Source organism: Triticum dicoccoides, chromosome 6A (genome assembly GCF_002162155.2).
Source record: "Triticum dicoccoides isolate Atlit2015 ecotype Zavitan chromosome 6A, WEW_v2.0, whole genome shotgun sequence".
NCBI lineage: Eukaryota > Viridiplantae > Streptophyta > Magnoliopsida > Poales > Poaceae > Triticum > Triticum dicoccoides.
In genome coordinates, this window is record NC_041390.1 from 559,328,029 (window position 1) to 559,341,140 (window position 13,112).

The window sequence follows — 13,112 nt, forward strand, 5'->3', positions numbered from 1 at the left end:
CTTCTTTTCACCAAATCCAAATCCTGTGAGAGAGAGTTGAGTGTTGGGGAGACTATCATTTGAAGCACAAGAGCAAAGAGTTCATCATCAACACACCATTTGTTACTTCTTGGAGAGTGGTGTCTCCTAGATTGGCTAGGTGTCACTTGGGAGCCTCCGACAAGATTGTGGAGTTGAACCAAGGAGTTTGTAAGGGAAAGGAGATCGCCTACTTCGTGAAGATCTACCGCTAGTGAGGCAAGTCCTTCGTGGGAGACGACCGTGATGGAATAGACAAGGTTGCTTCTTCGTGGACCCTTCGTGGGTGGAGCCCTCCATGGACTCGCGCAACCGTTACCCTCCGTGGGTTGAAGTCTCCATCAACGTGGATGTACGATAGCACCACCTATCGGAACCACGACAAAAACATCCGTGTCTCCAATTGCGTTTGAATCCTCCAAACCCTTCCCTTTACATTCTTCCAAGTTGCATGCTTTACTTTCCGCTGCTCATATACTCTTTTGCATGCTTGCTTGAATTGTGTGAAGATTGCTTGACTTGTGCTAAGATAGCTAAAATCTGCCAAGAACTAAAATTGGGAAAAGGCTAGATTTTTATTTGGTCAAGTAGTCTAATCACCCCCCTCTATACATACTTTCGATCCTACACGAGTGCTATGCATTGTGTATTCAAAAAGGTGCGTCGAAGCAGAATGATACAAGTAGTGCGATAAGCAAAAAGTAGGACTATTTTACATGTCCGCTCCAAGGGCAAGCTGAGGAATGGTATTTAAAGCAGGTATTTCACTCGTTATCAGAGACCACCTGGGAATTCCATGATGCGACGTAGCTTTCTGCCTCCTTGGTTGTTGTATCGTGTGTCCGGCAATCGTACTACCAAACGGGGTTTCCAGAGAGTAAATTCCTGAAAGAGAGAAAAAATAATAAGGCGGGAAGCCCCTAGTGCAGTTGAGCCGCGTTTTGGGGCGTGCCGTAGTCGTGCCCCCCACCTATGCCCATGGTATTTTCAATGCGTAATTATGCACGTGTGGCACGGATTCCACCGTTTGGCCGGGACTGGGGTGGGGGCCGCATTGCTATGCAAGCTCGGAACGTGCCAGGCGGTCTTGTTGCAGATTACTCTGGGCGCGCTTGACGGTGTCCGGGTGTTTAATCACCGAACTAGTGGATTGCCTGAAGAGACTGCTTTGTGCTTCTGCTGCGAGGGCCACAGTGTGCTCCTCCGTGCGGAGAGAGCGCTCTATGTTTCCATTGACTGTGATGACCCCCCGGGGTCCTGGCATATTGAGCTTGAGGTATGCGTAATGCGGTACCGCATTGAATCTCGCTAATGCGGTTCGCCCGAGCAGTGCATGATAACCACTGTGGAACGAGACTATATCGAAGATTAACTCCTCGCTTCGGAAGTTATCTGAGGATCCGAAGACCACTTCCAGTGTGACTGAGCCTGTGCAATGGGCATCTACACCTGGTATGATGCCTTTGAAGGTCGTTTTTGTTGGTTTGATCCTTGAGGGGTCTATACCCATTTTGCGCACTGGGTCCTGATAAAGCAGGTTCAGGCTGCTACCGCCGTCCATAAGGACTCGAGTGAGGTGAAATCCGTCTATGATTGGGTCTAGGACCAGTGCGGCGAATCCGCCATGACGGGTACTAGTGGGGTGGTCCCTGCGATGGAAGGTGATCGGACAGGAGGACCATGGGTTGAACTTTGGGGCGACTGGCTCCAACGCATATACGTCCCTTAGCACACGCTTCCGCTCCCTCTTGGGGATGTGGGTTGTGTATATCATGTTCACCGTCCGCACTTGTGGGGGGAACCTCTTCTGTCCTCCGGTGTTCGGCGGCCGGGGCTCCTCCTCGTCTTCACTATGTAACCCCTTATCTTTATTTTCGGCATTTAACTTGCCGGCCTGCTTGAACACCCAACATTCCCTGTTGGCGTGGTTGGCTAGCTTGTCGGGGTGCCGTGTATTTGACACGAGCGATCGAGTATACGGTCCAAACTGGACGGGCCCGGAGTGCTTCATTTGAATGGCTTTTTCCGCTGGCCGGGTTTAGAGCCTCTGAATCCTGCATTTACTGACGTATCCTTGGTATTGTCACTGTTGATGCGGCGCTTGTGTTTGTTGCGACGTGACCTGCCATTGCTGTCCTTGGTATTCGAAGTACCTTGGTTCTTTGATATGTTATTGCTTCGAGCCAGCCAGCTGTCCTCTCTCGTGCAAAAGCGGGTCATGAGTGTCGTGAGGGCTGCCATAGATTTCGGCTTTTCCTGGCCAAGGTGCCGGGCGAGCCACTCGTCGTGGATGTTGTGCTTAAAAGCTGCTAGGGCCTCTGCATCCGGACAGTCAACGATTTGATTTTTATTTGTCAGGAATCATGTCCAGAATTGCCTAGTCGATTCCTCTGGCTGCTGAATTATGTGGCTCAAGTCAGCGGCATATGGTGGTCGCACATAAGTGCCCTAGAAGTTGTCGAGGAATGCGGCTTCCAGATCCTCCCAACAGCCAATGGATTCTTCTGGCAGGCTGTTGAGCCAATGCCGAGCTGGTCCTTTGAGTTTGAGTGGGAGGTATTTGATGGCATGTAGATCATCACCGCGGGCCATGTGGATGTGCAGGAGGAAGTCCTCGATCCAACCAAAGGATCTGTTGTGTCATCGTATGATTCGATATTTACGGGTTTGAAACCCTCTGGGATTTGGTGATCCATTACTTCGTCTGTGAAGCATAGGGGGTGTGCGGCGCCTCAGTACTGGGCTATATCGCGACGCAGCTCAAATGAGTCTTGTCCGCTGTGTTCGGCCTGGCCGAATTTACTTTTACTGTATCCAGTGTGACGGTTATCGTCTCACGTAGTGGCGCGCCCTCGTGATCCGTAGATCGATCTTGCATTTTTTGCTTTGTGCTCCAATACGTCTCGCAGGTCTAGCGTGTTTCCCCGTGCCTTGACATTTTTATTTGAGTGGCGTCGGGGCGCGGGCTGAGCTTTTGGCTGAAATGCCTCTCTGTCGCGGCCACGAGGTGGCCGATCAGCCGCGTCATATGCTGGAGATGTAGGTTTTAATGCTTCCTCCTCCAGTCGGGGTAGAAACCTGTGGTTTGGGTAACTCTTGGAGGGGCGTTCGAGTTCATATTCCTCGGCCGCAAGGACTTCAGTCCATCTGTCAGCTAGCAAATCTTGATCAGCTTGAAGCTGTTGTTGCTTTTTCTTAAGGCTATTTGCCATGGCTATAAGCCGGCGCTTGAAGTGCTCTTGCTCGACGGGATCCTCAGGCATGACAAATTCGTCATCGTCGAGGCTTGCCTCGTCTTTGGAGGGAGGCATGTAATTATCATCCTCCTCCTCTCCATTTGCCGCTCTCTCGGGAGGGCTGGCTTCTCTGTCCTCCTGCTCTAAATCTTGCTGGAGGGGATTGTTGTTATCTTCGGCACTCTCCAGAGTGTTATTATCTCCTATGCCGGTATCACCGCTTTTGCTTTGGCGAGACTTAGAGCGGCGCCGCTGTCGTCGGCACTTGGGTTGCTTCTTGGAGGGGTCGTCCTCCGCTGTCCCGTCGCCTTCTTTGGGTGTGTCCACCATATATATATATCATATGATGAGGTGGCTGTCCAGTGCCCTGTGGGCAGTGGTTCTTGTTCGTCTCCTGCATCGTCGTCCATACCGTTGATGTCTTCGGAGTCGAAGTTGAGCATGTCCGTCAAATCGTCGACAGTGGCTACTAAGTGGGTGGTGGGTGGGCGGCGAATTTCTTCATCATCCGCATCCCAATCCTGCCGGACATAGTTCGGCCAGGACTCTCCTGACAAGGAGAGAGACCTTAATGAGTTCAGTATGTCGTCGAAGGGCGAGTGCTAAAAGATATCTGCGGAGGTGAACTCCATGATCGGCGCCCAGTCGGATTCGATAGGCACGGGCACAGGCGGTTCGGAGTCCGTGGCCGGGGAAGAATCTGGCAGTTTGGCGTCACGGCTCTCGTGAAGGGTAAGGTCGATACTCGGCTCGATTGCCGCTGAGCATGCGGCCTCCGTGGCGGGGTCTATCCACCCGTACATGGATGGCGCAATTGGCTCCGAATTGAGGGTCGGAGCGGTTGCCGGTGCGGTCTCCCGAACACTGTCCGATGGTAGAGCTAAATCATGCTCATCGTGACCGTGCGACGCACTCGGCAGGGGCTCGAATCCGTCGAAGATCAAGTCTCCGCGGATGTCGGCCGTGTAGTTTAAGCTTCCAAACCTGACCTGGTGGCCAGGGGCGTAACTCTCGATCTGCTCCAGATGGCCAAGCAAGTTGGCCCGCAGTGTGAAGCTGCCGAATACAAAGATCTGTCCGGGGAGAAAAGTCTCGCCCTGGACTGTATCGCTATCGATGATCGAAGAAGCCATCAAGCCTAACGATGACGACACAGAGGAACTCTCAATGAAAGCACCAATGTCGGTGTCAAAACCGGCGGATCTCCGGTAGGGGGTCCCGAACTGTGCGTCTAAGGCGGATGGTAACAGGAGGCAAGGGACATGATGTTTACCCAGGTTCGGGCCCTCTTGATAGAGGTAATACCCTACGTCCTGCTTGATTGTTCTTGATAATATGAGTAGTACAAGAGTTGATCTACCATGAGATCGAAGAGGCTAAACCCTAGAAGCTAGCCTATGGTATGATTGTTGTTGTTGGTCCTACGGACTAAACCCTCCGGTTTATATAGACACCGGAGGGGGCTAGGGTTACACAGAGTCGGTTACAAGGAAGGAGATCTACATATCCGTATTGCCAAGCTTGCCTTCCACACCAAGGAGAGTCCCATCCGGACACGGGATGAAGTCTTCAATCTTATATCTTCATAGTCCAACAGTCCGGCCAAAGGATATAGTCCGGCTGTCCGGACACCCCCTAATCTAGGACTCCCTCAAGGATCTAGGATTTGGTGTAGGGGATCAACAGAGGGAGTGAGATGTGTTCATGGAAAGCTCAAACTGAATGGTGAACCATATTCCGTGGGAGGGAGGAGGCTATATATAGTGATAGTGTAAAACTGACCATTGAGCAACTTAGTGCACTGGAGCTGCCGAACGTCCGGTGAGTACCGGAAGTCCGGTGACTCAGATTGAACCGGACGTCCGGCCGGGCCACCAGTCGCCCCGTTGCTGGGAATCTTAGTAGGCCACGAAGGAAGCACGAGGCACACAACCACCGGACGTCCGGAGGGCGCCGGTCGTCCGGTGACCGGCCGTCCGGTGTAGACCGGAAATCCGTTAATAAGTATTTTGTTGGGGTAGTACCGGATTTTCGGAGGAGAACGGACGTCTGGTGACCGGTCATCCAGTGGGACCGGATTTCCGCTATTTATTTTCTGTGAGGATGTACCAGGCATTCGGAGAGAGCCAGATGCCCGGTCGGTTGTGAGAGGTCGGTCATCCGTAGAATTTTGGACGTCCGGTGATAGGAGAGCCCACTAGCTTAGTATAACACCAATTTTTATGCAGAAGGTAGAGGAAGAATTAGAGATGAAACAGAGATCATGTGAGAGGATATTTTGTGGGTTTTGAGCAAGTCTTTCACGAAATCCAACGATCCCCTCTTAATAGTGCGGGATCCCTATACTCAAGAACAAACCAAAAAAGAGCCAAAGCTTTTGTCTTGTATCTCCGCTCTTGAGTGATATATATATATATGTTTGTCCTTAGTCATGATTCACACACGGCCCTTGAGACATAATCCTGAGATATACTTGATAAACATGATTAGTCCCAATATGCATGTTGTCATCAACATCAAAATAAGATTAAGGGCATGATTGCACTTTCAATAGTACCTAGAACCAGTTCCAGTTTTCCAGTGCTTATGTTTTTAGGAAAAAGGGGGCATTTTGTACTTACATGGAAAATCTAGAAAAATCATGAGGATTTTTTGGACTAGAAGTATCCTAAGCATAGGATAGGGTCGTCGTCGTGAGGCTCTGGTTGGACTTCTTCCAAAAGGATCCGGACGCCTAGATCCACCGACATCAGCAGCTGGTCCTTGTACATCTAGACCTCCTCCTCTGTGACCATAGAGGGGAACCACTTCCCCGTGGTCTTGGGTGACGGTGCGAAATACTATTAGATCCCTTGGTATGGGTCCAACCATAACTAGAAGTCATGGATCAAAGGTTACATGAGGGGTTTATCCAGGTTCGGGCCTCCGGGGAGTAATACCCTACGTCCTGCTGGTTTTGAAGATTCATAATGGAGGGATACCTCGTGCGATGCGTTACAATGATGTATGAGATTTCCACTAAGGGTTTTCCTATCTGTGGATAGATGATGAGCGAGGACCCTAGACCTCCCTTTATATAGGCAGGAGAGGTCTAGGTTTTACATGGCGGATGCGATCCGGGGCACAGCCGCCCTCCAGTCTTGGAGACCATGAAGGTTGTCTTCCCCTCCTAGGGTTTGCCCCGTGCTCTGGGCCTAGTGGGCCCCCACAGTAGATGGGGCCAGGCTCCTTGGTGTGAGCCATCCCTGGTATAGGACCCTGTCAGTAGCCCTCGAGCGTGGCGGAGGTCGCAGAGATTGATCGCGAGACCTCCGGCGGGCTCCTGCACTAGCCCAGCATCTTCCCGAATTTGGTCCAGCTAGGAGGGTGGATGATGGCCTGCTTGAGCCAGTCGTTCCACCTGGAGTGCCTTTTGGTGTAGACAAGCAATTTCTTGTTAGGTTTCCCACGGATCATGGAGCGGTGATGCCGACGCGATTGTTGCCCCAATTTCTCTACAAAAAAAGAATTTTCCTAAATGGAGGAAGATACATGTTCCCCCTTGGGCCGGCGGCACTTCAAATTTGGTTATCTACAAGAGAGGGAAACAGAGGGTTTCAAACCCTACCTCGCGTCAATTCATTCCATCCTCTAGATCTGTCTCCAAACCCCTCAACTGTTGGGAAACGTTGCATGGAAAAAAATCTACGCACACACAATGATCTATCCATGGAGATGCATAGCAACGAGGGGGAGAGTGTGTCTACTTACCCTCGTAGACTGTAAGCAGAAGCGTTTATTGAATGCGGGTGATGTAATCGTACACCTTCATGCTCCGCCCGATCAAGTACCGAACACACGACACCTCCGCGTTCTGCACACGTTCAGCTCGATGTCGTCCTCGCCATCTTGATCCAGCAAGCGGGGCGAGGTATTAGATGAGTTCCGTCAGCATAATGGCGTGGTGACGGTGGTGGTGAAGCAATCCCGCACGACTTCACCTAAGCACTGCGATGATCTAGAGCGGAGGAGTAAACTAGAGGCGGAGGGGTGCTGACACACACGGCATGGAATAAGCTGTGTCTTGTGTGGCACCCCTCCCCACATATATATAGGTGTGAGAGGGGAGGAGTGATGAGCCACAAGGATAGGGGATCTATCGTAGTCCTTTCCATAAGTAAGAGTGTCGAACCCAACGAGGAGCAAAAGGAAATGACAAGCGGTTTTCAGCAAGGTATTCTCTGCAAGCACTGGAATTATCGGTAACAGATAGTTGTGTGCTAAGATAATTCGTAATGTGTAACAAGTAACAAAAGAAAACAAGGTGCAGCAAGGTGGCCCAATCCTTTTTGTAGAAAAGGACAAGCCTGGACGAACTCTTATATAAAGCAAAGCCCTCCCGAGGACACATGGGAATTGTTGTCAAACTAGTTTTCAGCATCCTCGTATGATTCACGTTCGTTACTTTGATAATTTGATGTGTGGGTGGACCGGTGCTTGGTTGCTTCCCTTCCTTGGAAAGCCTCCCACTTATGATTAACCCCTCTCACAAGCATCCGCAACTACGAAAGAAGAATTAAGGTAAACCTAACCATAGAATGAAACATATGGATCCAAATCAGCCCCTTATGAAGCAACACATAAACTAGGGTTTAAGCTTCTGTCACTCTAGCAACCCATCATCTACTTATTACTTCCCAATGCCTTCCCCTAGGCCCAAATCATGGTGAAGTTTCATGTAGTCGATGTTCACATAATACCACTGGAGGAGAGACAACATACATCTCATCAAAATATCAAATGAATACCAAATTCACATGATTACTTATAGGACTTCTCCCATGTCCCAGGAACAAACTTAACTACTCACAAAGCATATTCATGTTCATAATCAGAGGAGTATTAATTGTCATTAAGGATCTGAACATATGATCTTCCACCTAATAAACCAACTATCATCAACTACAAGGAGTAATCTACACTAGTAGCAACCCACACGTACTAATCTGAGGTTTTGAGACAAAGATCGGATACAAGAGATGAACTAGGGTTTGAGAGGAGATGGTACTGGTGAAGATGTTGATGGATATTGACCCCCTGTCGATGAGAGGATTGTTGGTGATGATGACGGCTTCGATTTCCCCCTCCTAGAGGGATGTTTCCCCAGCATAACAGCTCCGCCGGAGCCCTAGATTGGTTCTGCCTAGGTTCCTCCTCGAGACGGCGGCGCTTCTCCCGAAAGCTCCCTTCTGATTTTTTTCCAGGTCAAAACACACCATATAGCATAAGATGGGTGTCAGGGGCCTGCCAGGTGGCCCACAAGATCGGAGGGCGCCCATAGGGGGGTAGGACGCGCCCTCCACCCTTGTGGATGGCAGGTGGCCTCCCTCTGGTACTTTCTTCTCCCAATATTTTTATATACGCCAAAAATATTCTCCGTGAAGTTTCAGGACTTTTGGAGTTGTGCAGAATAGGTCTATAATATTTGCTCCTTTTCTAGTCCAGAGTTCCAGCTGCCGGCATTCTCCCTCTTCATGTAAACCTTATAAAATAAGAGAGAATAGGCATAACTATTGTGATATAATGTGTGATAACATCCCACAATGCAATAAATATCAATATAAAAGCATGATGCAAAATGGACGTATGAACTCCCCCAAACTTAGACCTCGCTTGTCCTCAAGCGAAAGCCGATATCAAAAAATATGTCCACGTGTTTAGAGATAGAGGTGTCAATAAAATAAAATACGGACATGAGGGCATCATGATCATCTTTAGAACAACAACATACATTGTCATATAATTTATTATGCTAAAGTATGAACCAGAAACTTCATTGAAAACTAACAAATTATGATCTCGGTCATTGAAGCAATTGCAATTTATCATAACATCCGAAAGAGTCAATAAAAGAGCTTTTCAGCAAGTCCACATACTCAACTATCATTTAGTCTTTCACAATTGCTAACACTCACGCGATACTTATGGGTTCAAAGCTTCAGTTGGACATAGATAAAGATAGGGCTTATAGTTTCACCTCCGAACCTTTTACCTCAAGGGTAATGTCAACAATAATACTTTATGATAACCTACATCCGAGTGGATATATATATATATATATATCCAGATCTCTCCAACACATAGTGCTTGCCAAAGGAAAAGGTGTAAAAAGGAAAGGTAATGATCACCATGACTCTTGTATAAGGGTAGAAGATAAAAGTAAAAGATAGGCCCTTCGCAGAGGGAAGCAGAGGTTGTCATGCGCTTGTATGGTTGGATGCACAAAATGTTAATGCAAAAGAACGTCACTTTATATTGCCACTTGTGATAAAGAACTTTATTATGTAGTCCGTCACTTTTATTTCTTCCATATCACAAGTTCGTATAAAGCTTATTTTCTTCACACTAATAGATCATTCTTAGAGAGCACTTTTTATTGCTTGCAGCACTGACAACTTACTTGAATGATCTTACTCAATCCATAGGTAGGTATGGTGGACTCTCATGGAAAAACTGGTTTAAGGGATGTTTGGAAGCACAAGTAGTATCTCTACTTGGTGCAAAGAATTTGGATAGCATGAGGGGGAAAGGCAAGCTCAACATGTTGGATGATCCATGACAATATAACTTCTATTCAGATATAAGAAAACATAACCCATTATGTTGTCTTCCTTGTCCAACATCAACTTTTTAACATGTCATATTTTAATGAGTGCTCACAATTACAAAAGATGTCCAAGATAGTATATTTATATGTGAAGCCTCTCTTTCTTTATTACTTCCTATTAATTGCAACAATGACCAAAACTATGTTTGTCAACTATGAATTTTTTTATTCATCATACTCTCTATATGTGAAGTCATTACTCTCCATAAGATCAATATATGATCTTTTTATGTCTTTTTATTCTTTCTTTAATTTTAATCTCTCAAGATCATAGCAAAATAGCAAACCCCTCAACTCAAAACTACTTTTTATTATATATAACTCACGGACTCGATTACATAGATAGAGATCGAAACAAAACTCAAAGCTAGATCATACTAAAAACTTTATTCTACTAGATCAAGATATAACCAAAAGGATCGAACTAAGACAAATGATAAAGGTAAAGATGTGATGGTGATACGATACCGGGGCACCTCCCCCAAGCTTGACAGTTGCCAAGGGGAGTGCCATACCCATGCATTTATGTCTCTTTCTTCGGAGGTGGTGATGACGGAGTTCTTGATGATGTAATGCCACACTTCGAGTGCATGAGACACTCCAATCTAGGAATGATGCTCTAGAGGGTGATGATATGCTCTTACAACAGAATATTTTCACGAGTGAGATATTTATTTTGCACATGAACTATTTCAATGATCCTAAAAGCTTCAATTTTAGTAGGGGTAAGGTGATTGTAGTATGGTTGAAGGATGTCTTCTTCTTCCGCTGCCGGAACTTGATCTCCCGCGACCTTCTTGATCTTATCACCCTCGTTGGTTCCCCCAAGTTCTTATTTCTTCATCTCTATCTTCATTAGCCAAGCATTGTTGCCCACATTGTTGGAGGAGGGGGACGACATAATGCTTGGTCTTGAAAACTCTACCAGAAAACAACTCAAAACAAAAATAGGAGATATTGCCGTGGTACGATGGTCAAAACCTTCGGTAGATTATATAATGATTTTTTACCGACCAAAAGAAGTATTGTGCAAGAAAACGGAGTCCGGAGGGCACACAAGGTGGCCACAAGGCAGGGGGCGTGAAGGAAATATGCCCTAGAGGCAATAATAAACTTGTTATTTATATTTCCTTATATCATGATAAATGTGTTATTATTCATGCTAGAATTGTATTAACCGGAAACTTAGTACATGTGTGAATACATAGACAAACAGGGTGTCACTAGTATGCCTCTACTTGACTAGCTCGTTGAATCAATGATGGTTATGTTTCCTAACCATAGACATGAGTTGTCATTTGATTAACGGGATCACATCATTAGCGAATGATGTGATTGACTTGACCCATCCGTTAGCTTAGCATGATGATCGTTTAGTTTGTTGCTATTTCTTTCTCCATAACTATACATGTTCCTATGACAATGAGATCATGCAACTCCCGAATACCGGAGGAACACTTTGTGTGCTACCAAATGTCACAATGTAACCGGGTGATTATAAAGGTGCTCTATAGGTGTCTCTGATGGTGTTTGTTGAGTTGGCACAGATCAAGATTAGGATTTGTCACTCCGATTGTCGGAGAGGTATCTCCGGGCCCTCTCGGTAATGTACATCACAATAGGCCTTGCAAGCAATGCAGCTAATGAGTTAGTTACGGGATGTAGCATTACGGAACGAGTAAAGAGACTTGCAGGTAACGAGATTGAACTAGGTATTGAGATACCGACGATCGAATCTCGGGCAAGTAACATACCGATGACAAAGGGAACAACATATGTGTCGGGGAAACTGATCCTCGAACACCTATGGGGCCGGCGGAAGTGACGTGGACGGAGCGGCTGATGCCGAAGTCTTCTTCTTCGGTGGCATGTTGATGAAGGGAATGAAGATCTAGCTCGTGTGAATGCCGGATCAGGTTCACACAATCTCGACGCCCCCAACCTGGCGCGCCAAAGATGTCGGGGAAACTGATCCTCGAACACCTATGGGGCCGGCGGACCGGGCCCCTTTCGGTTCGGCGGGGGGCGGAGATCGCACGAAGAGCAGATCGAGGCGAAGCACACGAGCAGTTTACCCAGCTTCGGAGCTCTCCGGAGAGATAACACTCCTACTGCTGCTTGTCTGGTTCTATTCTATTCTTTCTCTAGAGAGAGCGTAGTGTCTTTCCTAAGAATGAGTCGAACCGACCGACCCAAACCGAACCCCCCCCTACGTTGCGCATGGGCCTCCTTTTATACGCTAAAGGGGTCACCGACAGGTGGCAACGCAGAGAAGGGCACAAATGTAAAAAGTGAGGTGGTTGGTACAGTTACTTGTACAGTGCACCCTACCTAACCCTGACGGCAGGGGACAAGGGCATTAAATGCCCATCCGAGTCGCCCAAATAGTGCAGAAAAGGACCGTTAGGGGCGCCACCGTTCGCCATGATGGCGATCCTGTCAGCTTCGCATGCCACTGTGCACCGCTGGCTGCACAGCCTCCCGCCACGCGCGCCTGGAGAGGCCCCCAGGGCGACATGTTGGTGGATGCGCTGGAGCGTGGGCACAGAGTGGCCGCCTGCCGCGGCAAGCGCCTTGCCGCTGCTGTTATCTTGTCGGGTCCGGAAGGTTGTCGCTCACTGGGCCTCGAGGTACCTGGGCTGGTCTTCCCAGCAAGCTCCTCTTGCCGGGGCCTTGTTGCCTTGCCGGAGCGCGTGGCGCGTCGCGGCAAGTTCCTTGGCGTGCCTTGGTTGGCCTTCCCGGCAAGCTCCTCTTGCCGGGGCCTTGTCTCCTGAGCTTAAATACTTTGTTCTTGAATGGCTCCAAGGGAACCTTGGAGGATCTTTGGCGTTCGCCCGGCAAGCCTTGCCGCGGGGTGCTGCAACTGCCCGTGCACAAGTTCGGGGTACTAGGGTACCCCTATTCTAGTACACCGACAAGAGCCCCCGGGCCTGGGCCAGACACGGTGCCGAGCGCTGTTGGGCCAGGCCCAAGACAGGGCACGGGCACATGCGGGCTGGGCCACGCCGAATCTCGCTCCGTATCCACCGCGCTCTCTCCTAATGGCACGCGTTGAATGCGACATCATGGGAGAGATCGTGGGTGGTTCTTTATTTGGAAGGGCGAAACGTCCGACCCGTCCCTCTTTATAAGCAGAGGAAACAGGGGCAGTTCATTCCCCCTCGCTGGTTGCTACTACTCCATCTTCATGAACCTCCGCCGCTCTCCCCTTC